This window comes from Rhinopithecus roxellana, chromosome 6 (assembly GCF_007565055.1).
Source record: "Rhinopithecus roxellana isolate Shanxi Qingling chromosome 6, ASM756505v1, whole genome shotgun sequence".
NCBI classification, from domain to species: domain Eukaryota; kingdom Metazoa; phylum Chordata; class Mammalia; order Primates; family Cercopithecidae; genus Rhinopithecus; species Rhinopithecus roxellana.
The window spans coordinates 103,600,675-103,624,221 of NC_044554.1; the positions used below are offsets into that span (position 1 = coordinate 103,600,675).

At 56.8% G+C, this 23,547-nt stretch overlaps 1 protein-coding gene across 2 annotated transcripts in view; it reads left to right on the forward strand.

Moving 5' to 3' along the window:
* Window positions 1-1,389: 1,389 nt before the first annotated feature.
* Window positions 1,390-23,547, forward strand: part of PLCXD1 (phosphatidylinositol specific phospholipase C X domain containing 1) — a 42,380-nt gene continuing 20,222 nt past the window's right edge. Inside the window, exons 1-2 of one of the 2 annotated variants that reach the window (XM_030932856.1) lie at window positions 1,390-1,781; window positions 4,431-5,637. The gene's annotated coding sequence lies outside the window, so the exon portion shown is untranslated. Of the gene's footprint in view, window positions 1,782-4,430; window positions 5,638-18,026; window positions 18,185-23,547 lie in introns of those variants that run through there. The other variant, XM_030932857.1, reaches the window with a different exon arrangement.

The window sequence follows — 23,547 nt, forward strand, 5'->3', positions numbered from 1 at the left end:
ACTTCTCCCCTGCCCACTTTCCCCTCCTATCAACTGTCCACATCCTGCTGCTGGCCGTACCCCGCCCCTTTCGGGAAGCCGGCCGCGCCCCTTTTACCCGTGAGTGCGCTTCTCACCTTGCCCGCCTCCTTCCGCATGTCGGCCCCACCCCTCCCGCCCATCTCCCTCTGTACCGCCCTCCCGCCCGTCCCAGAGCAGTGGAGGCCCGCCCTTTTCATCTACAGCCTATCGCAGAGGGCGTTGCCGTTCGCGCTGACCAATAGGAGTGGTGGCCGTCACGGCAAGCCCCGCCCCGCGCCCTACGTCGGGTTAAGCGGGGTCTCTCGCCAGCCCGGCGCTGATCATACGCCATGTGGCACTGTGGCGCGCGGCGGGGGCTGTGTACGCTGAGGCTGCTGAGTGGCGGGTGAGACGCTGCGCACGGGCGGCTTTGAACTCACTGAGATCTGTAAAAGACTTTTAAAAATTTTGCCAGAATGAAAAAGAAGTTTCCTCCAGTGAGCCTCGAGTACAGCCAGGGAAGGCAGCTACTGAGCCATGCCCATGGCCAGGAACGGGAGAGTCTGAGGTGTCCCTTCTCCTGTGGATGGGGTCACACGTCAGAACCGCACCACGAACCCCTTTCCTGCCCCCTTGGGACCAGGCCGCCACTCCTTCCTTCCCCTCACCTTGGTCCACCTTCTGCCCCACCTGTCCGGATCACAAGGACCCCCAGCTCAGCAGATGGGAACAGGACCAAAAAGAGAAACAGCCCTGTCCCTCCCATAAGTACCTCCCCCAGACCCCCTGCTCCACCCTCCGGACCACAGAGAGACCCCCATGCAAACCACCCCCAGACCCCCGCTCCTCCCCCCGGGACCACCCCCAGACCCCCACTCCTCCCCTCGGGACCACCCCCAGACCCCCGCTCCTCCCCTCGGGACCGCCCCCAGAACCTCGCTCCTCCCCTGGGGACCGCCCCCAGACCCCCGCTCCTCCCCTCGGGGCCACCCCCAGACCCCCGCTCCTCCCCTCGGGGCCACCCCCAGACCCCAGCTCCCCACCATCAGTCAGGCCGGGTAGCGGGGAGAGGCGTCTAGGGAGGGATCAGGCCACTCTCCCAGGAGCGAAGGGAGGAAGACAGAGTCACGGGCCGAACAGAAATCACCCGGGACCCACAGAGACAGCAGCGTCGGAGAGGGACGGAAAAGGGCTAAGAGCAGGCAAAGGTCGTGAGGCTTTCTGCAGCCGGCACGCGGGGAAGGGAGCAGCCGGAGAGCGACGGAGAGCGACGGAGAGAGACGGAGAGCGACGGAGAACGACGGAGAGCGACGGAGAACGACGGAGAGCGAAGAAGACCGACGGAGAGCCACGGAGAGTGACGGAGAGGGACAGAGAGTGACGGAGAACGACGGAGAGTGACGGAGAACGATGGAGAGTGACGGAGAGTGACGGAGAACGACGGAGAGTGACGGAGAACGATGGAGAGTGACGGAGAACGACGGAGAGTGACGAAGGTAGACGATGCCTGACGGAGAAGAGCCGAGCGGAGCTGAAGGGCGGTGGAGAGCGACGGAAAGTGGCGAGAATTGACGGAAAGGGACGGGGACTGACGGACACTGACGAAGCGTCACGGAAATTATCCGAAGGCGACAAAGAGGAAGGCAAACTGGTGAGCTGAAGCAGGCCGAGCCTAATCGGAGATGACGGAAAGTGACGGAGAGGAACGAGGAGTAAAGAGGGGTGACGAAAAGAGCCGAAGCTGTTGAAGGCCAAGAGCTGAGTGAGGGAAGAGAGCAGAGGTGAGCTGCTGCGCTGCGGCGGCCTGTCCCGGAATGCACGGGACCCCGCGGAGTTCCCAGCGGGGCAGGACGCGAGCGAGGGAGGGCGTGGAGGGCCGTGGGTCCGCCTGCCCTGAGGCCGCAGGGTGGTGGGAGGCGCACCGCGGCCCCCTGGCGGCCTCTGCGCGGAGCCGCAGCCAGTCTTCTGCGCCCCTCTGCGGGCCTCGGCGCCCAGCCCGGCCCCTGACGCGCACCTGCTGCCCCAGCCAGCGCCCGGGCCCGCCAGGCTGAGGAGCGGGGAGGCTCGCGGCCCCCGGACCCCAGGCCGCGTCCCCGGAGCCCAGCCGAGCCCGGAGCGGGGCCCTTGTGCGGACCGAGAGGGCGGCGAAGGGGCCCACGGAGCCCGGCCCAGCCCGCACCGCGCTTGCTGCTGCCACCCGTGGCTGCCTTGGCCCAACCCCGTTCCCGCAGCGGCCCAGCCCGGCCCGGGGGACGCCCGACCCTGCGCGAGCTGCGAGGCCTGGACGGGGCTGCACGGCGGGGCGGGGCGGGGCCGGCGCGGCGCGCTTGCTCCTCTCCCTCCCTCTCTTCCGACGACTGTTTCCTCCTGTGGCGCCGTATACAAAACACGGAATTGGCCATGCTGGCCGTTTTCAGGGCGCAGTTCGGTGGGACTGAGCACATTGGCGTGGTGCACTCGGCACCACCGTCTGTCTGCAGAACGTTCGCATCTTTCCATGAACAGCTCTCCACTCTGCCTCCCCCAGCCCGTGACAACCTCCCTTCTACGTTTCGTCTCTCAGTTTGACCTGCTAGGTACTGAGGTCTCCTAGGCACTGAGATCTCCTAGGTACTGAGACCTCGTCGGTACTGAGGTCACCTCGGTGCTGAGACCTCCTAGGTCCTGAGACCTTCTAGGTACTGAGGTCTCCTAGGCACGGAGATCTCCTGGGTACTGAGACCTCATTGGTACTGAGGTCCCCTAGGTACTGAGACTCGTCGGTACTGAGGTCACCTCGGTGCTGAGACCTCCTAGGTACTGAGGTCTCCTAGGCACGGAGATCTCCTAGGTACTGAGACCTCGTTGGTACTGAGGTCCCCTAGGTACTGAGACCTCGTCGGTACTGAGGTCACCTCGGTGCTGAGACCTTCTAGGTGCTGAGACCTCCTAGGTCCTGAGACCTTCTAGGTACTGAGGTCTCCTAGGCACTGAGATCTCCTAGGTACTGAGACCTCGTCGGTACTGAGGTCCCCTAGGTACTGAGACCTCCTCGGTGCTGAGGTCACCTCGGTGCTGAGACCTTCTAGGTGCTGAGACCTCCTAGGTCCTGAGACCTCCTCGGTGCTGAGACCTCCTAGGTACTGAGACCTCCTCGGTGCTGAGGTCGCCTAGGTACTGAGACTTTCCAGGTACTGAGGTCTCCTAGGTACTGAGGCCTTCCCCTGTTGGAGGTGGGAAACTACTCGGTGGTGGAGCAGAACCAAGACCTTCCCCTGAGGGTGGTGGGCTGAGCCGTCTCATCCTTTCTGGGGGTCTTCTATTCATGCCATCCATGAGAGACCCCCGTACTCTTCTGACACATTCCCATGTGGCTGAAGACACTTCGACTCAGTGTCGTCTTTGTTACTGTGACGTTGCGTGTTCAGGGTGTACTGCAGTATTCCGTGTTTCCAGGGTATCCAAGGAAACGTGTAGTGCCTAAGAGCATGAGTGCTGCAAAAAGGGTGGTTTGTTCCAACCCAAGCTTGACCGTTACTGGTTCTCTCCTATGGGTCCAGTTCACTAAACTTCTCTGTGCCTCAATTTCCTTGGCAGAAGAACAGGGACAGTAAATGTACCCGTCTGTGTGAGTGTTCAGGGCTGGGCTTAACTGAAAATTACCTTCCCATAGTCCTGGAGGCTGAAGTCTGAGAGCAAGGTGTCGTCCCTCAGGCTGGTTCCTCCCGAAGCCCCTCTCCTCGGCTTGTGGATGCCATCTGGTGTGTGCTTATAGGGTCTTTTCACTGTGCCCAAGTATCCCTGGCATCTCTTCCCTCTCATGAGAACAGCAGGTTGCTTTAGGGCGCACCCTGACAGCCTCGTTCTAACACTATGAGGCCAAATACACCCTCTTTTCCTGCCTCAGACCCTCTTCCCCTGCCTCAGACCCTCGTCTCCTGCCTCCAGACCCTCTTCCCCTGCCTCAGACCCTTGTCTCCTGCCTCCAGACCCTCGTCTCCTGCCTCAGACCCTCGTCTCCTGCCTCAGACCCGCTTCTCCTGCCTCAGACCATTGGGGAATCAGGAATGAGACGGCCCAGGCCACCCAGTGTGGGGCTGGAGTGGACAGACACTTCTTCCCGGGAGCAGGAATGGGGGGGAACGCGGGCTGCCTGGGAGAGCAAAGGACCTAAACTCAAAGGGCCAGGAAGAGCCCGTCCGGAGCAGGGTCACCGTTCGTCCCCTGCCGGTTTGACTCCTGTTCCCAGTTCATGCCCCCAGTTGATAGATGAATATTTCTCCGAGCGCCTGTGGCCACTGGGAGCTGGATCGATCCTGGTCCCCACAAGTGACAGACGGATATTTCTCCGAGGGGCCTCCTGACATCGGCCTCGCTTTGGAGAACCTGCATTTAGTCAGATGAGAAATTTTTTTTTAAAAAAATCTCTCCGTCCATGTGTTGTTTTCCAGATGACGTCAGCTTGAGGGAGTCATCGTCCCACTGGAAGGTACTTCAGATGCTATTTCCTGGAATCCTTCAGAATAAACCGCAGCACCACCAAGTGCGAACGCAGGCGTCCCTGGGGGACACCTCCCACCGCCCCCCCAACACACCGGAACACAGGCCTCCGTGAAGAACGAGACACGCGACACACCCCACTGCACACACACAGGCACACACACGCACACAAAACCTAGAACACAGTCCTGGAGGGGCAGCTCCCACCGCACCACACACCCACACACACTCCGACACCCAGCCCTTCTTGAAGGATAGCACCCACCCACCGCGTCCTCCAGCTCTGCCTTCCCAAGGCCCAGGCGTGTGGTTTTGGCATTCGTGTTTCTCCGAACCTGTTACTTCTTCTGGCCTGGCCCACCCAGGTCTCCCAGGCAGCCGCTCCGAAGCCCCTGGAAGTCCTCGTGAGTCTCAGGGTGGCCGCCATCTAATGACGAGTGTGGTCTCCACGGATGTTGCTGGAACCTCACGAGGGGGACGGCCACCTCGGGAGGCTCTGCTGTGTGACCACAGGAGGCCGCCGAGCCTTTCTGAGCTGCTAACTCTGCACCTGGGAAGATGGGCGCCTGGAGACTCCTCCCGGGGGCTGAGGGCCGGTGTCTGCCACTGCCTGGGGGATCGCAAGAGGCAACCCTGCGTTCCTTCCCAGTGCTGCCATAGGTTTCCTTGCTTGTGACCAGCTGTGGTGGAGGATTTGAGGCCACAGAAATTGGCCAACACCACTAGGCAGCGTTCGTGTCCTTCAGAGACAGCCTGGCCCCGAAACGGAACGTGGAGTGCCCTGGGCCACCGCAGACATTCAGAGTCCTTGTTCGTGCACCACTTTACTCATTCTCCCAAGTGTCCTGAGAGACAGTAGACGAGACGCAGACACAGGGGAGGACGCCACGTGGAGACAGAAGCAGAGACTGGAGTGACGCGGCCACAAACCCAGGGATGCCTGGAGCCCCCAGGAGCTGCGAGAGGCAGGAAGGAGCCTCCCCCGGAGCCTGTGGAGGGAGCACGGCCCTGAGACTCCTGGACCTCAGACCCCTGGTCTCCAGGACGGGGAGCGGATGAGTCTCTGCGGTCAGTGCACCCTTCTGCCTGGTTTGGGGCCATCTATGGTGGCAGCCCCAGCTCAACCGTCCAGCAGTGTCTGCACCCTGGGACGTGCAGGTAACACCACCGGCCCCAGGAGTGTGTGGGCTGTTTCTGCTGCCCTCTGACCGGCACCATTCTCACCAGCCCGGCTGGGGACGGCTGCCTCCTCTCTCTCCCTGGGGAGGTCCGGGGAAGACCCCGACACACTCGGCCTTCTCCCTGGCCCGCCCCGTGGCTGCGGGGACACTGACGTCCTTACGGGTGCTCAGGAAGCTGGGCCTTCCTCCAGGCGCCCCCGGCGGCGTCTGGGAGGACCGAGGAGCCTCCGCGAGGGGCCAACCCCCGCCCTCCCCAGCAAGAACGCAGACCGTCACCCTGTCCTCAACACGAGGTCCCCAACACGGTGGGAGGGAGGCAGAGGCCCCAAGACCACCTGGGATGGCACAGCTGGCCCCTGCCCCACCCCTGCACCCACTCCCTGCGCCGTGGTCTCTGCTGCTGGGGCCTGAGTGCGGCCGCTGCCCGCCCAGGCTATTCAGGGGTGGGGGGTGAACGTGGCGATTCCACAGACCACCCTGCTCTTCCGACCCTAACCCCGGCCCCCAGCCAGCCTGGCAGATGCGGCCTGACCCTGTAGTGTCCACACCTCATCGCACGGAGCAAACAGGAACCACACAGGGGAGTTGCCTCCCTCCCTACCTGTCCCCAGGTCCCTCAGGTCACCTGGGGGTTTCCAGCTGCCAACACTGCAGTGGGTGTGGTGGGGAGTCCTTGGGGGGAGTCCTGGGGAGGGGGTCCCTAGCGGGGGAGAGGCTGGGAGCCCCCAGGGGAAATGGCGGAGACTCCCACATCCATGGGGCAGGTGTGGGGGTGTCTGTGCGAACCAGCTCACGGAGACCCCCCGGGCTCAGTGCCCTCGGCTCAAAGATGCAGCAGGGAGGCCCCTCTGGTGACGTGAGCCACCCGGGCACCCAGCCGGGCCCCAGTAGGGCTGGGCTTGCCTCTCATCTCCGCAACCTGCCTCCTCTCTCCTGAGCCTCCGTGTGGTCACCTGTGAGGTGGGAGGGGACCTGCCTGGGAGCCGGCAAAGGGCCTCTGGGACCTGCCTTGCAAGGGCTTTGCACACAGGTCACCTGCACACATGGTGGCTTCACGAGAGAGCCTGGGTCGTCATCAGGGGAAGAGACACACAAAGTGTGCTTTGTCCACACAGTGGAATACTACACAGCCATGAACAGGAACCTGGGGACACTGCCCTCAGTGAGGGAAGCCAGACACAAGAGGACAGCATGGGGTTCCATTTCTAGGAACAGGCAATGCTGCAGAAACAGAACCTGGGTTTGTGGTTGGCAGGGGTGCGGAGTGACTGCCTAAGGGGCATAGGGTCTCCTTTGAAGTTATGAGAATGTGCTGCAGCTTGAGAGAGGTGGGGGCAGCTAGAGAGACGTGGAGCAGGTAGAGAGAGGTGGGGGCAGCTAGAGAGAGGTGGGGGCAGCTAGAGAGAAGTGGGGGCTGCGTCTCACAACGCCTGTTTGTGGAACAGAGAGCAGCTCCGTCTGGGAGGCCAATCGGTGTGTTCACTTCTGACCAACCCCTGCTCTGGGAAGGTCCCGAAGATGATTGCCACTTTCTCCAATGTGACCTAAATCCCGCCCTTGGGTCAAAGTAGCCTGGACCATAAACCCTGCCCTTAGCAGGTGCACGTGGCTGCCCCTGAGGCACCTTCCCTGTCCCTGAGGGCCCCCCCCCCCACCCGCATAGCAACGTTTTCCTCCCTGGGGTGAAGCCCTGGGTCTGCGGGGAGCACTGGGATCCACTCTCCTCGCAGATACGGCTTCTTTCCTACATATTTCTGCATATTTCTTTCTAAGAATCTGGATCAGTCAGTTTCTTTCTTCAGCCGTCAGCTTCCTTGGCCTCTGGGGTGTGGTTTGCACAGATCTGCCCCCGGCGGAACCACGTGCTAAATGCTAGTGAACTGGACCCGTTAAAACGGTTAATTGTGGCCGGACGCCGTGGCTCACGCGTGGAATCCCAGCACTTTGGGAGGCCGAGGCAGGCGGATGACGAGGTCAGGAGATCAAGACCATCCTGGCCAACACGGTGAAACCCCGTGTCTACTAAAAATACAAAAGTTAGCCGGGTGTGGTGGTGGGCGCCTGTAGTCCCAGCTACTTGGGAGGCTGAGGCAGGGGAATCGCTTGAACCTGGTATAATGTGAAAAAAAAAAAAAAAAAAAACCTGTACCAGGCACAGCTCACAAGGCCTTCCTTCCGTCTTTAGGCTCAGAACAGCAGCCTCAGGGGGGATAAAATACTAGACTGTATAAGGAGGTCAAACAAGTCAATAGAAAAGTATCTTATAATCTGATTAAAAAATGGCAAAAAGTCATTAAAAAAAAAAAAACCAGATCATGCCTTTTGCAGGAACATGGCTGGAGTTGGAGGCCATTGTCTTCAGCAACACAGGAACAGAAAACCAAATACCCACACGTGCTCACGTGTAAGCGGGAGCTAAATGACGTGAACACAGAGAGGGGAACGGCACACACTGGAGTCGATGGGAGGGTGGAGGGTTAAGGGTGGGCGGAGGGAGAGTCAGGAAGAGTCACTACTGGGTACCAGGCTTAATACCTGGGTGATGAAATCATCCGTACAACAGGAACCCACGGCACAAGTTCACCTCTTTCACCAGCCTGCGCATGTACCCCTGAACTGAAAAGTGAAATATAAAAAAATTAAATTGAAATGTAAAAACGGCCAAAGATATGAATAGACATTTCTCGAAAGAAGATACACAAATGGCAAACGGGTATATGAACAGGTGTTCAATACCATTGACCATCAGAGAAACACACATAAAAACTATAATGAAGTGACCGGGCGCGGTGGCTCACGCCTGTCATCCCAGCACTTTGGGAGGCCGAGATGGGTGGATCACGAGGTCAGGAGATCGAGACCATCCTGGCTAACACGGTGAAACCCTGTCTCTACTAAAAATACAAAAATTAGCCGGATGTGGTGGCGGCACCTGTAGTCCCAGCTACTTGGGAGGCTGAGGCAGGAGAATCGCTTGAACCCAGGAGGCAGAAGCCGCAGTGAGCTGAGATTACAACTGCACTCCAGTCCGGGAGACAGATGAGACTAGGTCTCAAAAAAAAGAAAAAGAAAAGCCAGGCTCGATGGCTCACACCTGGAATCCCAGCACTTTGGGGAGGCTGAGGTGGGTGGATCACCTGAGATCAGGAGTTCGAGACCAGACTGTCCAACATGGTCTCTACTAAAAATACCAAATTAGGAGACCATCCTGGCTAACACGGTGAAACCCCGTCTCTACTAAAAATACAAAAAGTTAGCCGGACGAGGTGGCAGCGCCTGTAGTCCCAGCTACTCAGGAGGCTGAGGCAGGAGAATCTCTTGAATCCAGGAGGCGGAGCTTGCAGGGAGCCGAGATCGCACCACTTGCTCCAGCCTGGGAGACAGAGTGAGCCTCCGTCTCAAAAAAAAAAAAAAAAAAACAATAGCTCATGAAGCCCAGGGATGGGCTTTGGGGTGGGCCGCAGAGTGAGACTGTGTGTGGGTTTCCAAGCAGTTTTCTGGGGCACAGAACGTCTTGGGAATCAGCAGGGAAAATGGTTTTGGGCAAACTCCGGCCCTGACGTGGACCTGGGGTTCCGGGGCCCTCTCTTCTGGGCCAGCCGGGCCCCCTGGCACCTGTGCCCCTCTGGCGACGTGCCCCGGCCTTGGCAAGACGTCTCCGTTCTTCCCACCACCTGCAGGTGGAGCACGGCCTCTGCCTGGGACGAGGACGCGGGAGGCTTCTGTGGAATCTGAGCCGCTCCCTTCCAAGGCCGGCACATGCTATGCTTTGATCTTGGGGTTCCCGCCCGCACCACGGCTGTGACCTTGTGCCCCCCGGAGCTGGGTTTTCTTTATCCTCCCTGGTCTTTCCTGTCACCGCCCCAGGGGCTCCCCTGGCCGGCTGCGTAGACAGAGGGATTTCTCACCACCACAGAGCTGCAATGGGGGCGTTTCCTTATTCCTCAACTCCATCTCCCCAGGGACCCCAGGAGGGGAGTTTTCCGGGACAATTTAGTGGGTCGGGGGTCAGAAAGTGGGCAGTGCTGATCGCTTGGGTCAGAGATGAGATCACAGGGACTCGAAGCTGAGTCAGTTCCTGGGTGGGGACCACAGACCAGAGGAGCCAGTTGGTCCTCTGGGTGGTACCAGCTGCTCCGTCCAGCGCGGGGATATATCTCAGCATGACCGTCGGTTTCACAAGAGGGATGTCTTCCCAGGAGCAATTCGAGGAGGGCCAGAATTTTGGAGCCTCCAGCGGCCTGAGTCCGAACCCATCATTTCCAACCCACGGGCCTGAGTTTGACACCATCGTTTCTAATCCAGGGGCCTGAGTCCGAAACCATCATTTCCAATCCAGGGGCCTGAGTCTGAAATTGTCGTTTCTAATCCAGCAGCCTGAGTCCGAACCCATCGTTTCCAATCCTGGGGTCTGAGTCCGAAACCGTCGTTTCTTTTTTTTTTTTTTTTTTTTTTTGAGGCGGAGTCTCCCTCTGTCACCCAGGCTGGGATACAGTGGCTGGATCTCAGCTCACTGCAAGCTCTGCCTCCCGTGTTCACGCCATTCTCCTGCCTCAGCCTCCCGAGTAGCTGGGACTACAGGCGCCCGCCACCTCGCCCGGCTAGTTTTTTGTATTTTTTAGTAGAGAACGGGTTTCACCGTGTTCGCCAGGACGGTCTCGATCTCCTGACCTCGTGATCCGCCAGTCTCGGCCTCCCAAAGTGCTGGGATTACAGGCTTGAGCCACCGCACCCGGCCTGAAACCGTCGTTTCTAATCCAGGGGCCTGAGTCCGAAACTGTCGTTTCTAATCCAGCGGCTAATTTGTTAGTTCTGTAAACGCAGTCTCGTCTCCGGGCAAGAAGGAGGTTTGCTTTGGAAAAGGGACTGTTATCATCTTTATTTCCAAGCTAAACTACTAGAAAGCAAGTTCCTCCCAAAGACGCTGTGGCCGACACCCAGGAGGGACGAAGGACAGCTGGGAGGTTCGAGGCAAGACGGACTCAGTGAGGTCAGATCTCTTCACTGCCCGAATGGTCTCACGTACGATTTTGGCAGGCCGGGCGCAGTGGCTCACACCTGTCATCCCACAACTCTGGGAGGCTGAGGCGGGGGGCGGGTGGATCACAAGGTCAGGAGTTCGAGACCAGCCTAGCCAATGTGGCGAAAGCCCGTCTCTACTAAAAATACCAAAACTAGCTGAGTGTGGCGGCAGGTGCCTGTGGTCCGAGCCACCCAGGAGGCTGAGACAGGAGAATGGCTTGAACCCGGGAGGCGGAGGGTGCAGTGAGCCAAGATCGTGCCACCGCCCTCCAGCCTGGGGGACAGAACCAGACTCAGTCTCCAAAAAAAGTTGTTTTCGCAAAAGCAGTTTCAAGCCCAGGGAGAACAATCCTTTCCTGTGGGACCTGCCTGGACCGGCCCGCCGGCTCCCTCCCTGCAGGATGCCAGGGGTGGGGGTCTCTGGGGGTTACCATGCGGGCCCCACCTGTTCCTGGGGGCTGCCTACAGAGCAGGGGCAGCCGAGGACCTCAAAGGGGCAGCAGAGACGCCAATTCCTGCTGGGGTCCGTTGAGGTTATCTGTAGTTAATTTTTATCTAAAAGGTGATGCAAGCTTATTTTCAAAATGCAAACAGGCCGGTGAAGTGGCTCACGCCTGTCATCCCAGCACTTGGGGAGGCCGAGGTGTGGGGATCGCTTGAGCCCAGATTGAGAGACCAGCCCGGGCAACACAGCCAGGTCCTGTCTCTCCAAGAAATAATCATTATAAATACATAAAAATAAAAATGCCCCAGTAAAGATGTCTATAAAGTAAAAAAAAAAAAAAAAAAAAAAAAGGAAAAGAATCTCTTTTCTTACCTCCTCTATTCTTCAGAAAAGGGAACCTATTCATACCCAATACTTATTTTTAATCATTCAATTTGCAATTTAATCCCTGAATTTTGCATTCAGTTTGCATGTTTAGTTTTAATTGTTCAATGTGAAATTATATAATATCCACTTACCCGTTTCAAAGTGTGCACTGGAGTGGCGTTTAGTACAGTCACAAGCTTGGCAGCATTTTTTTTTTTTTTTTTTGAGATAGCATCTCTGTGTAGCTCCCTCACTCAGGCTAGAGTGCAGTGGCGTGATCGCGGCTCACCACAGCCTCCACCTCCTAGATTCAAGCGATTCTGCTGCCTCAGCTTCCGGAGTAGCTGGGACTACAGGCATGAGCCACCACGCCCAGCTAATTTTTGCATTTTTAGTAGAGATGGGGTTTCACCGTGTTGGCCAAGATGGTCTCGATCTCCCGACCTCGTGATCCACCCACCTCGGCCTCCCAAAGTGCTGGGATGACAGGCGTGAGCCACCGCGCCTGACCCTGCAACCTGTTTTATCAGCAGGATCTTTGTGGCCTGTATCCGTGTCAACCTCTTATGTGGTCCTATGACTGGGAAGCCCAGCAAAGTAGCCCCAGAAGGAGCAGCTCCTGTTTGAATGCCTCTGACATTAGGAGCTACTGTTTGCACAAGCAAAAAAAATGTAAGCAGCAGATTCTTTCATCAGGGTCCTGTTTGAAGTTCCTCTCTGGGTTATTGTAACTTCTTTTTTTTTTCTTTTCAGACAGAGTCTCGCTCTGTCGCCCAGGCTGGAGTGCAGTGGCGCAATCTCGGCTCACTGCAAGCTCCGCCTCCCGGGTTCACGCCATTCTCCTGCCTCAGCCTCCCCAGTAGCTGGGACTACAGGCGCCCGCCACCACGCCCGGCTAATTTTTTGTATTTTTAGCAGAGAGAGGGTTTCACCGTGTTAGCCAGGATGGTCTCCATCTCCTGACCTTGTGATCTGCCCACCTCAGCCTCCCAAAGTGCTGGGATAACAGGCGTGAGCCACCGTGCCCGGCCAGGTTATCGTAAGTTCTTATTGCCTGGCGCAATGGCTGGCACCTGTAACCCCAGCACTTTCAGAGGCAGAGGCAGGAGGATCGCTTGAGGCCAGGAATTTAGGACCAGCCTGGGCAACAGAACAAGAGCTTGTCTCAAAAAAATGAAGCAAAATATATATATGTATATATGAAGACGAGTAAGATGGAATGCATTTTTACAACAATCGGTACACGGGGGCTCACTCCTGTCATCCCAGCTCTTTGGGAGGCTGAGGCGGGTGGATCATGAGGTCAGGAAATGAAGACCATCCTGGCCAACATGGTGAAACCCCGTCTCTACTAAAAATACAAAAAATTATCTGGGCATGGTGGCGGGCGTCTGTAGTCCCAGCTACTCAGGAGGCTGAGGCGGGAGGATCGCCTGAGCCCTGGAGGTCGAGGCTGCAGTGAGCCGCGCTCACACCTGTGCCCTCCACCTGGTCCAAAGATCGAGACTCCGTCTGTCAAAATTCACAAACCACATACAGAAATGGGGCTGAGACTGAACCACAGCAAAACACAGAGAAACAAGAGTGAACCCAAAGAAAATAGAATTAGAGGCTGGGCGTGGTGGCTCATGCCTGTCATCCCAGCAGTTTGGGAGGCTGAGGTGGGAGGGTCACCTGCGGTCAGGAGTTTGAGACCAGCCCGGCCAACATGGTGAAACCCCGTCTCTACTCAAAATATAAAAATTACCTGGGTGTGGTCAAACCGGGTCTCTACTCAAAATGCAAAAATTAGCCCGGTGGGCAGTGGGCGCCTGTCATCTCAGCAACTCGGGAGGGTGAGGCTAGAGAATTGCTGGAACCCTGGAGGCAGAGATTGCAGTGAGCCGAGATCGCACCATTGCACTCCAGCTTGGGCAGACAACAGTGAGGCTCTGTCTCGAAAGAGAAAAAAGAAAAAATGAAAGTAGGATTAGAACAACACGACTTAGGCAACAAAATAATCAACTAGATAAACCAGCCTAAGCGTTGTGTCCTTCAAATTCCATACATATTGTGAAGCCCAACGATCGGAGAGAGGTCTCAGTCAATTTAGAAAGTTTATTTTACACACGGTGAAACCCCGTCTCTACTCAAAATACAAAAAATTACCCGGGCGAGGTGACGGGCGCCTGTCATCCCAGCTACTCAGGAGGCTGAGGCAGGAGAATGGTGTGAACCCAGGAGGCGGAGCTTGCAGTGAGGCGAGATCGCACCACTGCACTCCAGCCTGGGCCACAGAGCGAGACTCCATCTCAAAAAGAGAAAGAAAGAAAGTTTATTTTGCAAAGGTTAAGGATGTGCCCTGGGTGCTCGGGGCACAGTTTGCTTGTGTACGTTTTAGGAAGACGTGAGACAGGAATCAATACGTGTAAGATGTACCCTGGTTCACTGCGGTAAGGTAACACACAAAAGGTTGCATTATTTTTTCTTCTTTTGAGAAAGAGTCTCGCTCTGTCGCCCAGGCTGGAGTGCAACAGTGGGATCTCGGCTCACTGCAACCTCCGCCTCCCGGGTTCAGGCGATTCTCCTGCCTCAGCCTCCCAAGTAGCTGGCACGGCAGGTGCCCACCACCACGCCCGGCTAATTTTTGTACTTTTAGTCGAGACAGGGTTTCACCATATTGGCCAGGCTGGTCTCAAACTCCTGACCTCAAGTGATCCGCCCTCCTCAGCCTCCAACAGTCAACTGATTGCATTCTTCTGAGTCCTTCATCAGCCTGCCACTATGTAAACAACTGAGCCTGCCTCTCCGAATCTGTATTTTTACATAAACCATAGGAGGGAGGAAGCCATCAGAGATGCTTTTGTCCCGGGGAACCTTCCCGGGGTGACTTTGAAAAGAATGGGAGGCAGGTTGGCCCCAGGTAGTCTCCAGCTTGACTTTTCCCTTTTCAGTTTAGTGATTTTGAGGTTCCAAGATTTATTTTCCTTTCACGGTATGTACGCAGACATATTTATACTTGTGCATGTCCCATCCAGCAAAGCTCACTGTGGAAATATAAATACAGAGTGAGAACACTGATAAGGAGGGAGGAAGGAAAGGAAGGAAGGAAGGAAGGAAGGGAGAGAAAGACAGAAATAAGGAAGGAAGGAAAGAAAAAGGAAAGGAAAGGAGGAAGGAAGGAAGGAAAGAAAGAAAAGAAAGAAAGAAGGAAGGAAGAAAAAGAAGAAAGAAAGAAGGAAAGGAAGGAAGAGAAAGGAAAGCAAAGGAAGGGAGGAAGGAAGGAAAGAGAAAGAAAGAAAAGGAAGAAAGAAAAGAAAGAAACAGAGAAAGAAGGAAGGAAGAGAAAGAAAGACAGAAGGAAAGAAAGAAAGGAAAGAAGGAAGAGAAGGAAGGAAATAAGGAAGGAAAGAAGGAAAGGAAAGGAGGAAGGAAGGAGGAAAGAAAGAGAAAGAAAAAGAAGGAAGAAAGAAAGAGGGAAGGAAGGAAAAGAAAAAAGGAAGGAAGAGAAAGAAGGAAATAAGGAAGGAAGGAAGAAGAAAGAAACAGAAAGAAGGAAGAAAGAAAAGAAACAAAAAGGGAAGGATGAAAAAGAAAGAGAAAGAAAGAAAGAGAAAGAAAGAAAGGAAGGAAGGAAGGAAGGAAGAAAAACAGGACACACACAGAAAGCAGAAGTGTGGCAGAGACACAGCTGCATTGGGTGCAACTTGGCGTTTACCTCGTTTGAACCCGGTTTGAACATTTGGCTGAAATTCAGTGATTGGCACACGAGTAGGTTCTGGTCTGTTTACACCTCCTGTTAACGTCACAGTTCACTATGTACAGAGAAACGTTTAGGCCGAACTTGAAATATGTCAGGAGGCAATCTCAGGAACTGTCAATATTGTAGACAGAAGTCCTTCTTTTTTCCTTTTTCGGTAGAGACAGGATCTTGCTGTGTCACCCGGGCTGGAGGGCAGTGGTGTGATCACAGCTCACTCAGCCTCGACCTCCTGGGCTCAAGTGATCCTCCCTCCTCAGCCTCCTGAGTAGCTGCGGCTACAGGAGGAGGGATGAGGTCTGCGTAGCTGGTACTACAAGTGCACACCACACCACTACGCCCAGCTAATTTATATGTTTTTTGTAGAGACAGGGTCTCGCTATGTTGCCCAGGCTGGTCTGGAACTCCCGAGCTCAGGCCATCTGCCTGCCTCGGCCTCCCAAACGTGCTGGTTTTTCAATCTCTGTTGACTTGATCAGTGGAAAGCGGTAATCTATGTTATTGTTGAGTACTGGTGTGTTGGACCAGGTGTTTCTATCTGTTTTGACTCTTCTCTACAAAGTTGAGTGACTCGCAGGGACAGGTGCACCTGGGTTCGGGGTGACCCCTTGGGCCAGAGGAAACGGGCACTCCTTCTTTTTTTTTTTTTTTTTTTTTTTGTGATGGAGTCTCGCTCTGTCATCCAGGCTGGAGTGCAGTGGTGCGATCTCGGCTCACAGCAACCTCCGCCTCCCGGTTCAAGTCATTCTCCTGCCTCAGCCTCCTGAGTACCTTGGACTACAGGTGCATGCTGCCTCGCCCGGCTTTTTTTTTTTTTTTTTTTTTTTTTGTATTTTAGTACAGACGGGGTTTCACCATGCTGCCCAGGCTGGTCTCGAACTCCTGAGCTGAGCTCAGTCCCAAAGTGCTAGGATTGCAGACGTGAGCCACCGCGCCCAGCCTGGTGATGGTTTTAAAGAAGCCAGCTCAGAACACAGCAGCTTCGGGAATCAAAGATCATGTGGCCTCCGGTCTCGGCTCACGCAGCTGTGCTCTGAGCCCCCCCGCCGTCATGGCCCGGCCTGAGGCCCCGTGAGCCGCCGGCTGCCCTGTGCTGTTGGAAACCTGTGTCCGGGGCTCCCAGGTTTGTGCCTCTGTTCCCGGCGATGACCCACAGGGACCCTCTGTTCGTCACAGTGAAGCCTCCCAGAGACCCTCCCTGCTGGCTCTAAACCACAGCTGAGAATTGCCGGAAACTGGGTGGGATAATGCTCTAGGCCCAGTGAAGGTGGTGGCTGCAGATCCGTCTCTGTCTCCTGCATTCCTGATTGCCCAGTGTGGGTGGAGCCTGCAGGACCCATAAATCATCAAACCTTTAATCTCTGCCTCGGGGGGGCCTTCAGGCCGCAGACCCAGGACTGGTAAATAATCAAAGCTTTATCTCCGCCTGGTGTCTCTCCTAGCCGTGGGAGGGTTGCTCCCCATCCTCAATATTCGAAACTCAACCCCGGCGTCATGTGATTTTCTAGTGGAGAAGAGGGTTTTCCATTCCAGGAAGCACCCAGCAATTGACGGGGGCTCACTCTCGGCCCACGTCACTCAAGCACCATTCACAACCCTGGGCTCGCAGAAAAGAGGCAGCGCTGCGGCTTGGACAACACGTCCCTCAACTCACATGATGTCCCCACCTGGTGTCCAGCCCACACCTGGCCACCCAAGACACAGAGGGAGGAAGGGCCGGGCCCCGTGACTGTGTGAAGAGGCGTGGAAGCCGCCTTCCTGCTCCCTGTCACACCAGGGCACAGGTCATTTTGTGGCTCTCCCACAAAATGACCTGTGGAGAAGGAGGCGGGAAACAGGAGGCTGGTGTCCCCGCAGGGCCTCAGTGAAGGGAGGAGGGCAAGGGAGGAAAGAGGCAGAAGGGAGGAAACAGATGGGCCAAGAGGAAGCCGCAGGGGGCTGTGGGCAGAGATGGGGAGTCTCAGTGAAGAGAGGAAGGAGGAGGGAGAGGAGAGGAGGGAGGAGGAGCAGGGGGAGGAGGGCGGAGTGTGGGGAGCCCCCGGGGCCTGAGTTAGGATGGAAAGAGGCAGAGAGGCCGGTGGCCTGTGGCTCGGCGGCCGACCAGATGTCCCCGTGCCAGGACAGCAGCCCCCCCAAATGTTCCATGCACTCTCTGAGGCCCTGTCCGGGGGTCCAGCCTGGGGTGGGAGATAGTAGGGTGCGTGGGGAGCGCCTGTGGACTGGATGGGAAGCAGTGGGCGGAGGCAGGAACAGGGCCCCGGATGGACCCCTGACCCGGGCTCCTGGTTAGCACCGGAGGGGGGACAGACTCCAGGTGTGGGCAGCGCTGGGAGAACCCACTTCCACCGACGGAGGCTTCACAGGCTGCTCAGGGCCCAGACGAGGCCCACGCGGGCCGGGAGAGGTCGGAACGTGCAGAGGAAGACCCTGGTCGGTTTGCTGGCTGAGGTGCTCAGAGCCTGCAGGCTTCAGTCTGCCAGTCCCATGCACCTGTTCACCTCGACCTGGGGGCTCCAGGGGACCCACCGTGGCCGCGGCCAGTGGCCTGAGTGGGACCCGTCCGTCAGAGACCTCAATGTCCCCTGCAAGAGCCCCTCTGACCACACCTTGGGGACGTCCTTGCTGTCTGTAAACCCCTGACTGGGGGACTCCGGGGACACTGTTGGGTTCCCGGGGGGGATCTACCTGCCCCCAGTCCTGGTCTGTGAGGACCGCGGCCCCTCCCCTGATGCTGGGCAGCGGGGTCCTCGTGGGGGTCCCCGTGGGGGTTCGGGGCGGTGTTTGCTGCCCGGCCGGGTGGGGACAGACGCGTGGCGGGGCGGGACGTCCCTCCTCCTCCGGCAGGAATGTCCGTGCCCGCCAATCGCAGCGGCCTGGGTGTGTTTTAGGAACAGTCCCCCGCAGACACCCGGCGGGAGCTGCCAGGAGCTCTGAGACTCCCGCGGCTGGAAGGTGAGTGTGTCCACCCCGTGCTCTGATGCCAGTTCCCCTGCGGGGGACGTGGGGGCCGGGGACAGTGCCCGCTGCGGGCTGGGAATCAGTGACCCGCCTTTCCATCATTGAAGTTCCTTCTCCTCCTCCTCCCGGAGCCGTAGCCAGGGGCACGGGCTGGGGGACGGTCGCCTGCGATCCGTGGCCTGTAACCCTTGCAGGCCCGGAATTCTCTGCTGGGCCAGAGCCAGTGTGGACACGGCCCGGGACGGTTAGGGAATGAACCTGGGGACCACGGCTTGCTGGATGGTCGGACGTCCTCGCTTGGCCACCGGGGCCTGGATGGGGGGATCGGGGCAGCGGGGACTGTGGGGACGGGGGACGGCGGGAATGCTGGGATCTGAGCACTCCCGTCCTTCGTGGATTCACTCAGCAACTATTCGGCCCGTGCGTTCCAGGTGCGAGTCACGGCCACCAACGCCTCTGGGACGCGATGAGGACTCAGTGGGCGGGGAGGTGTAGGTGTCTCACCGGGCTGGCGGGTCACCGGGCGGCTCGGCCCGTCCGTCACCTGTGCAGTCCCACGGCGATGGCGAAGGCCACAGGGTGGAGAGGACCAGGGTGGAGAGAACCGGGGTGGAGAGGACGTCCTCCAGGAAGGGTCAGTGCTCTGCGGGGCAGCCTCCAGAACCCACTCCCATGTGCTGTCCAGAGGAGATGGCAGACATGGCTGGGACTGGGGGCCACCTGGGGCTCCTTCCTGTTCCACTTTGTCATGTGTGAGGAGGGGTCGGGGGACGTGGGGACAGGAGGGGACGCCCCTCAGTGGTCCGGGGACCTGGGATGTCTGGGGAGGGATCCGGGGACATGGGGACAGGAGGGGATGCCCCTCAGTGGTCCGGGGACCTGGGGTGTCTGGGGAGGGATCGGGGGACGTGGGGACAGGAGGGGACGCCTCTCAGTGGTCCGGGGACCTGGGATGTCTAGGGAGGGATCCGGGGACGTGGGGACAGGAGGGGACGCCCCTCAGTGGTCCGGGGACCTGGGGTGTGATGAAGGCGTCTCTGACGGGAGGGAGGGACTGTGATGGGAGGGAAGGAGGATGGGAGGGAAGGAGGATGACTGCAGTCAGAGTTGGTGGAACCGTTCATGACACAGAGGATGTGACTGTTCACCTTTGGGTCTGGCCTATCTTAGGAGACACCAGTTTCCTCGAGTCTTCTGAACCGAAAAGTATGTGAGACAGGCCTCAGGACATTTCAAAAGTGTGTTTTGCTGGCCGGGCGCGGTGGCTCACGCCTGTCATCCCAGCACTTTGGGAGGCCGAGACGGGCGGATCATGAGGTCAGGAGTTCGAGACCAGCCTGGCCAACATGGTGAAACCCCATGTCTACTAAAAATACAGAAAATTAGCTGGTCGTGGTGGCAGGTGCCTGTCATCCCAGCTACTCAGGATGCTGAGACTGGAGAATGGCTTGAACCCGGGAGGCGGAGGTTGCAGTGAGCCGAGATCTCACCACTGCACTCCAGCCTGGGGGACAGAGCGAGACTCCGTCTCAAAAAAAAGAAAAACAAAGAAAGAAAAAAGAAAAGAAAATTAGTTGGGCCTGGTGGCGGGCACCTGTCATCCCAGCTACTCAGGAGGCTGAGGCAGGAGAGTCGCTTGAACCCGGGAGGCGGAGGTTCCAGGGAGCCAAGATCGCGCCACTGCACTCCAGCCTGGGCTGCAAAGTGAGACTCCATCTCAAAAAACAAAAAAAAAAAAAAAAAAGAAAAGAAAAGAAAAAAGAAAATTAGCCGGGCGAGGTGGCGGCACCTGTAATCCCAGCTACTCGGGAGGCTGAGGCAGGAGAATGGTGTGAACCCGGGAGGCGGAGCTTGCAGTGAGCCGAGATCGTGCCACTGCACTCCAACCTGGGCGACAGAGCGAGACTTCATCCTAAAAAAAAAAAAAAAAAAAAAAAAGTGTTTTTTGCCAAGGTTGAGAACGAGTCTTTGACCACCCAGCCTGAGGAGGTCCTGACGCCCTGGCCCCAGGTGCTCAGAGGACACCTTGGTTTTATGCCTTTTAAGGAGACGTCAGACCTGAATGAGAATGTGTAAGATGAACCTGGGTTCTGTCAAGCGTGTCCGTGTGAACAGACCACCAAACAGGCTTCGTGGGAGCCATAAAAGCAGTTTATTGACTTGGGTGCCGGCCCCTCCACACCTGTGAGGGTTTCTGTGTGTCAGGTGCTGAGAAAACAAATAAGACACAGAGACAAAGTATAGAGAAAGGGGACTGGCGCTGATGGACCCCAGGCAGGCACCGGTCTCTGGGTTCCCTCAGTATTCATTGATCATTATCTTTACCATCTCAGAGAGGGGGATGTGGCAGGACAACAGGGTAACAGTGGGGAGAGGGTCAGCAGGAAAACATGCAAACAAAGATCTCTGTGTCATAAATAAGTTTAAGGGCCTGGGCGCGGTGGCTCAAGCCTGTCATCCCAGCACTTTGGGAGGCCGAGGCGGGCGGATCACGAGGTCAGGAGATCGAGACCATCCTGGTGAACACGGTGAAACCCCGTCTCTACTAAAAAATACAAAAAACTAGCCGGGCGAGGTGGCGGGCGCCTGTAGTCCCAGCCACTCGGGAGGCTGAGGCAGGAGAATGGTGGGAACCCGGGAGGCGGAGCTTGCAGTGAGCTGAGATCCAGCCACTGCACTCCAGCCTGGGCGACAGAGCAAGACTCTGACTCAGAAAAAAATAAAAATATAAATAAATAAATAAATAAATAAATAAGTTTAAGGAAAGGTGCTGTGCCCTGCACGTATACAAACATCTATACAAACATCTCTGGATACAAACATCTATACAAACATCTCGTATACAAACATCTGGAATGCAAACATCTCGTGCATGAAACAGCAGCATTGCGGCTAGCACGTCTCACCTCCAGCCCTAAGGCGGTTTTCTCCTATCTCAGTAAATAGAACACACAATCGGGTTTTACACTGAGACAGTCCATTGCCCAGGGACCAGCAGGAGACTGAGGCCTTCCTGTTTCTCAACTGCAAAGAGGCCTTCCTCTTTCACTAATCCTCCTCAGCACAGATCCTTTATGGGTGTCAGTCTCTCCCTTCCCACGAGGCCGTATCTCAGACTATCCCATGGGGAGAAACCTTGAACAGTACCTGGCCTTCCTAGGCACAGGTCCCTGCGGCCTGGCCTTCCGCAGTGTTTGTGTCCCTGGGTACTTGAGATTAGAGAATGGCGATGACTTTTACCAAGCATACCGCCTTCAAGCACTTGTTTAACAAAGCACATCCTGCATAGCCCTAAATCCATTAAACCTTGAGTCAACACAGCACACGTTTCTGCAAGCACAGGGTTGGGGCTAGGGTTACAGATTAACAGCATCTCAAGGCAGAAAAATTTCTCCGAGGACAGAACAAAGTGGAGTCTCTTATGTCTGCTGCTTTCTACGTAGACACAGTAACAGTCTGATCTCTCTTTCTTTTCCCCACGGTTATCTACTGTTAGCAGAGGAAAGGGTTACAAGGTGCACGGTGGACAGCCCCTAAGACGCATTGTCCAGAAGACGAACGGCACACAGTCAATGGATCAGCGAAGGTAGGGCAGGGACCAGTCAGAATAGTAACATGGTAATTTTAGTTAATCAGTGAAGGCAGGCACTGGCTGTTTTACTTCTGTGTCGTTCTTTTCTTTGACTGCTCCCGACTTCTGGGATCCTGCAGGCCTCCGGGACGTGTATGTGCAGGTCACGGGGGTGATAAAGGCTGAGGTTCGGCTCAGAGGCCTGACGGGTTCAATCTGTGAAGGCAGGACAGCTGGACGGGCAGTGAGGCGCACTTCCAGGTCATAACTAGATTTAAAAATTTTTCTGACTGGCAATTGGTTGAAAGAGTTCTTATCAGGCCGGGTGCGGTGGCTTACACCTGTCATCCCAGCACTTTGGGAGGCCGAGGCGGCAGATCAGCTGAACTTGGGAGTTCGAGACCAGCCTGGCCAACGTGGTGAGACCCACTCACGACTAAAAATATGAAAAATTAGCTGGGAACGGTGGCAGGGGCCTGTAATCCCACCAGTTCTGGAGGCTGAGGCAGGAGAATCACTTGAATCCAGGAGGCGGAGACTGCAGTGAGCTGAGATCGTGCCACTGCATTCCAGCCTGGGCGACAGAGCAAGACCCTGTCTCTCCACACACACACACACACACACACACACACACACACACACACACACACACGTTATTAGTAGAAAGGAATATCTGTATTAAGATAAGAGGGTGTGGAGACGAAGGTTTTTTTGTGTTTGGATGGGAGTCTGGCTCTATCCCCCAGTGCTGGAGTGCACTGGCGCGATCTCGGCTCATTCCAACCTCCGCCTCCCGGGTTCAAGGGATTCTTCTGCCTCAGCCTCCCGAGTGGCTGGGATGACAGGCACCTGCCACCACGCCCGGTTAACTTTTGTGTTTTCAGTAGAGACGGGGTTTCGGCATGTTGCCCAGGCTGGTCTCGAACTCCTGACCTCAGGTGACCCGCCTGCCTCAGCCTCCCAAAGTGTTTGGGATGACAGGCGTAAGCCACCGGGCCCCACCCAGACCTGCATTTTAACCTCCCCTCCACCCTGCAGCCCTGGGACCCTGGGCATCCTCCGGAGGCTCACAGCGGCCCTCCTGGGATGCTCCAGGCAGATCACTGCACAGCTGTGCAGGGGGAGGGGACGCCGTCCTGGGCCTTTTCCAGCTGGCTGCAGAGAAGGGGCCAGCACCGTCCTGGGGACCCAGAGCCCGCCCAGGTGTGGTTGCTTCTCTTGAAGAAAGAGCCTGAGGGCCGGGCGCGGTGGCTCAAGCCTGTAATCCCAGCACTTTGGGAGGCCGAGGCGGGCGGATCACGAGGTCAGGAGATCGAGACCATCCTGGCTAACACTGTGAAACCCCGTCTCTACTAAAAAATACAAAAAACTAGCCGGGCGAGATGGCGGGCGCCTGTAGTCCCAGCTACTGGGAGGCTGAGGCAGGAGAATGGCGGTAACCCCGGGAGGCGGAGCTTGCAGTGAGCTGAGATCCGGCCACTGCACTCCAGCCTGGGCGACAGAGCGAGACTCCGTCTCAAAAAAAAAAAAAAAAAAAAAAAAAAAAAAAAAAAAAAAAAAAAAAAAAAAAGAAAGAGCCTGAGGCTGAGCTGACGTCCCCGAGGCTGATAAAGAATGGGCTCCTCCTCCTGGGCCCTGCAGGCTCCGGGACCCTCCCTCCACCCCTCCCTCCCTCCCTCCCAGTCCCGGCAGCTGGGAAGGCCTGAGCTCATCTAGCTTGCTGGGTCTGGGAGGAAGGGATTTTGGGAAGATGTAAATAAAAACAAAACCTGCAGCCAACTGGGAA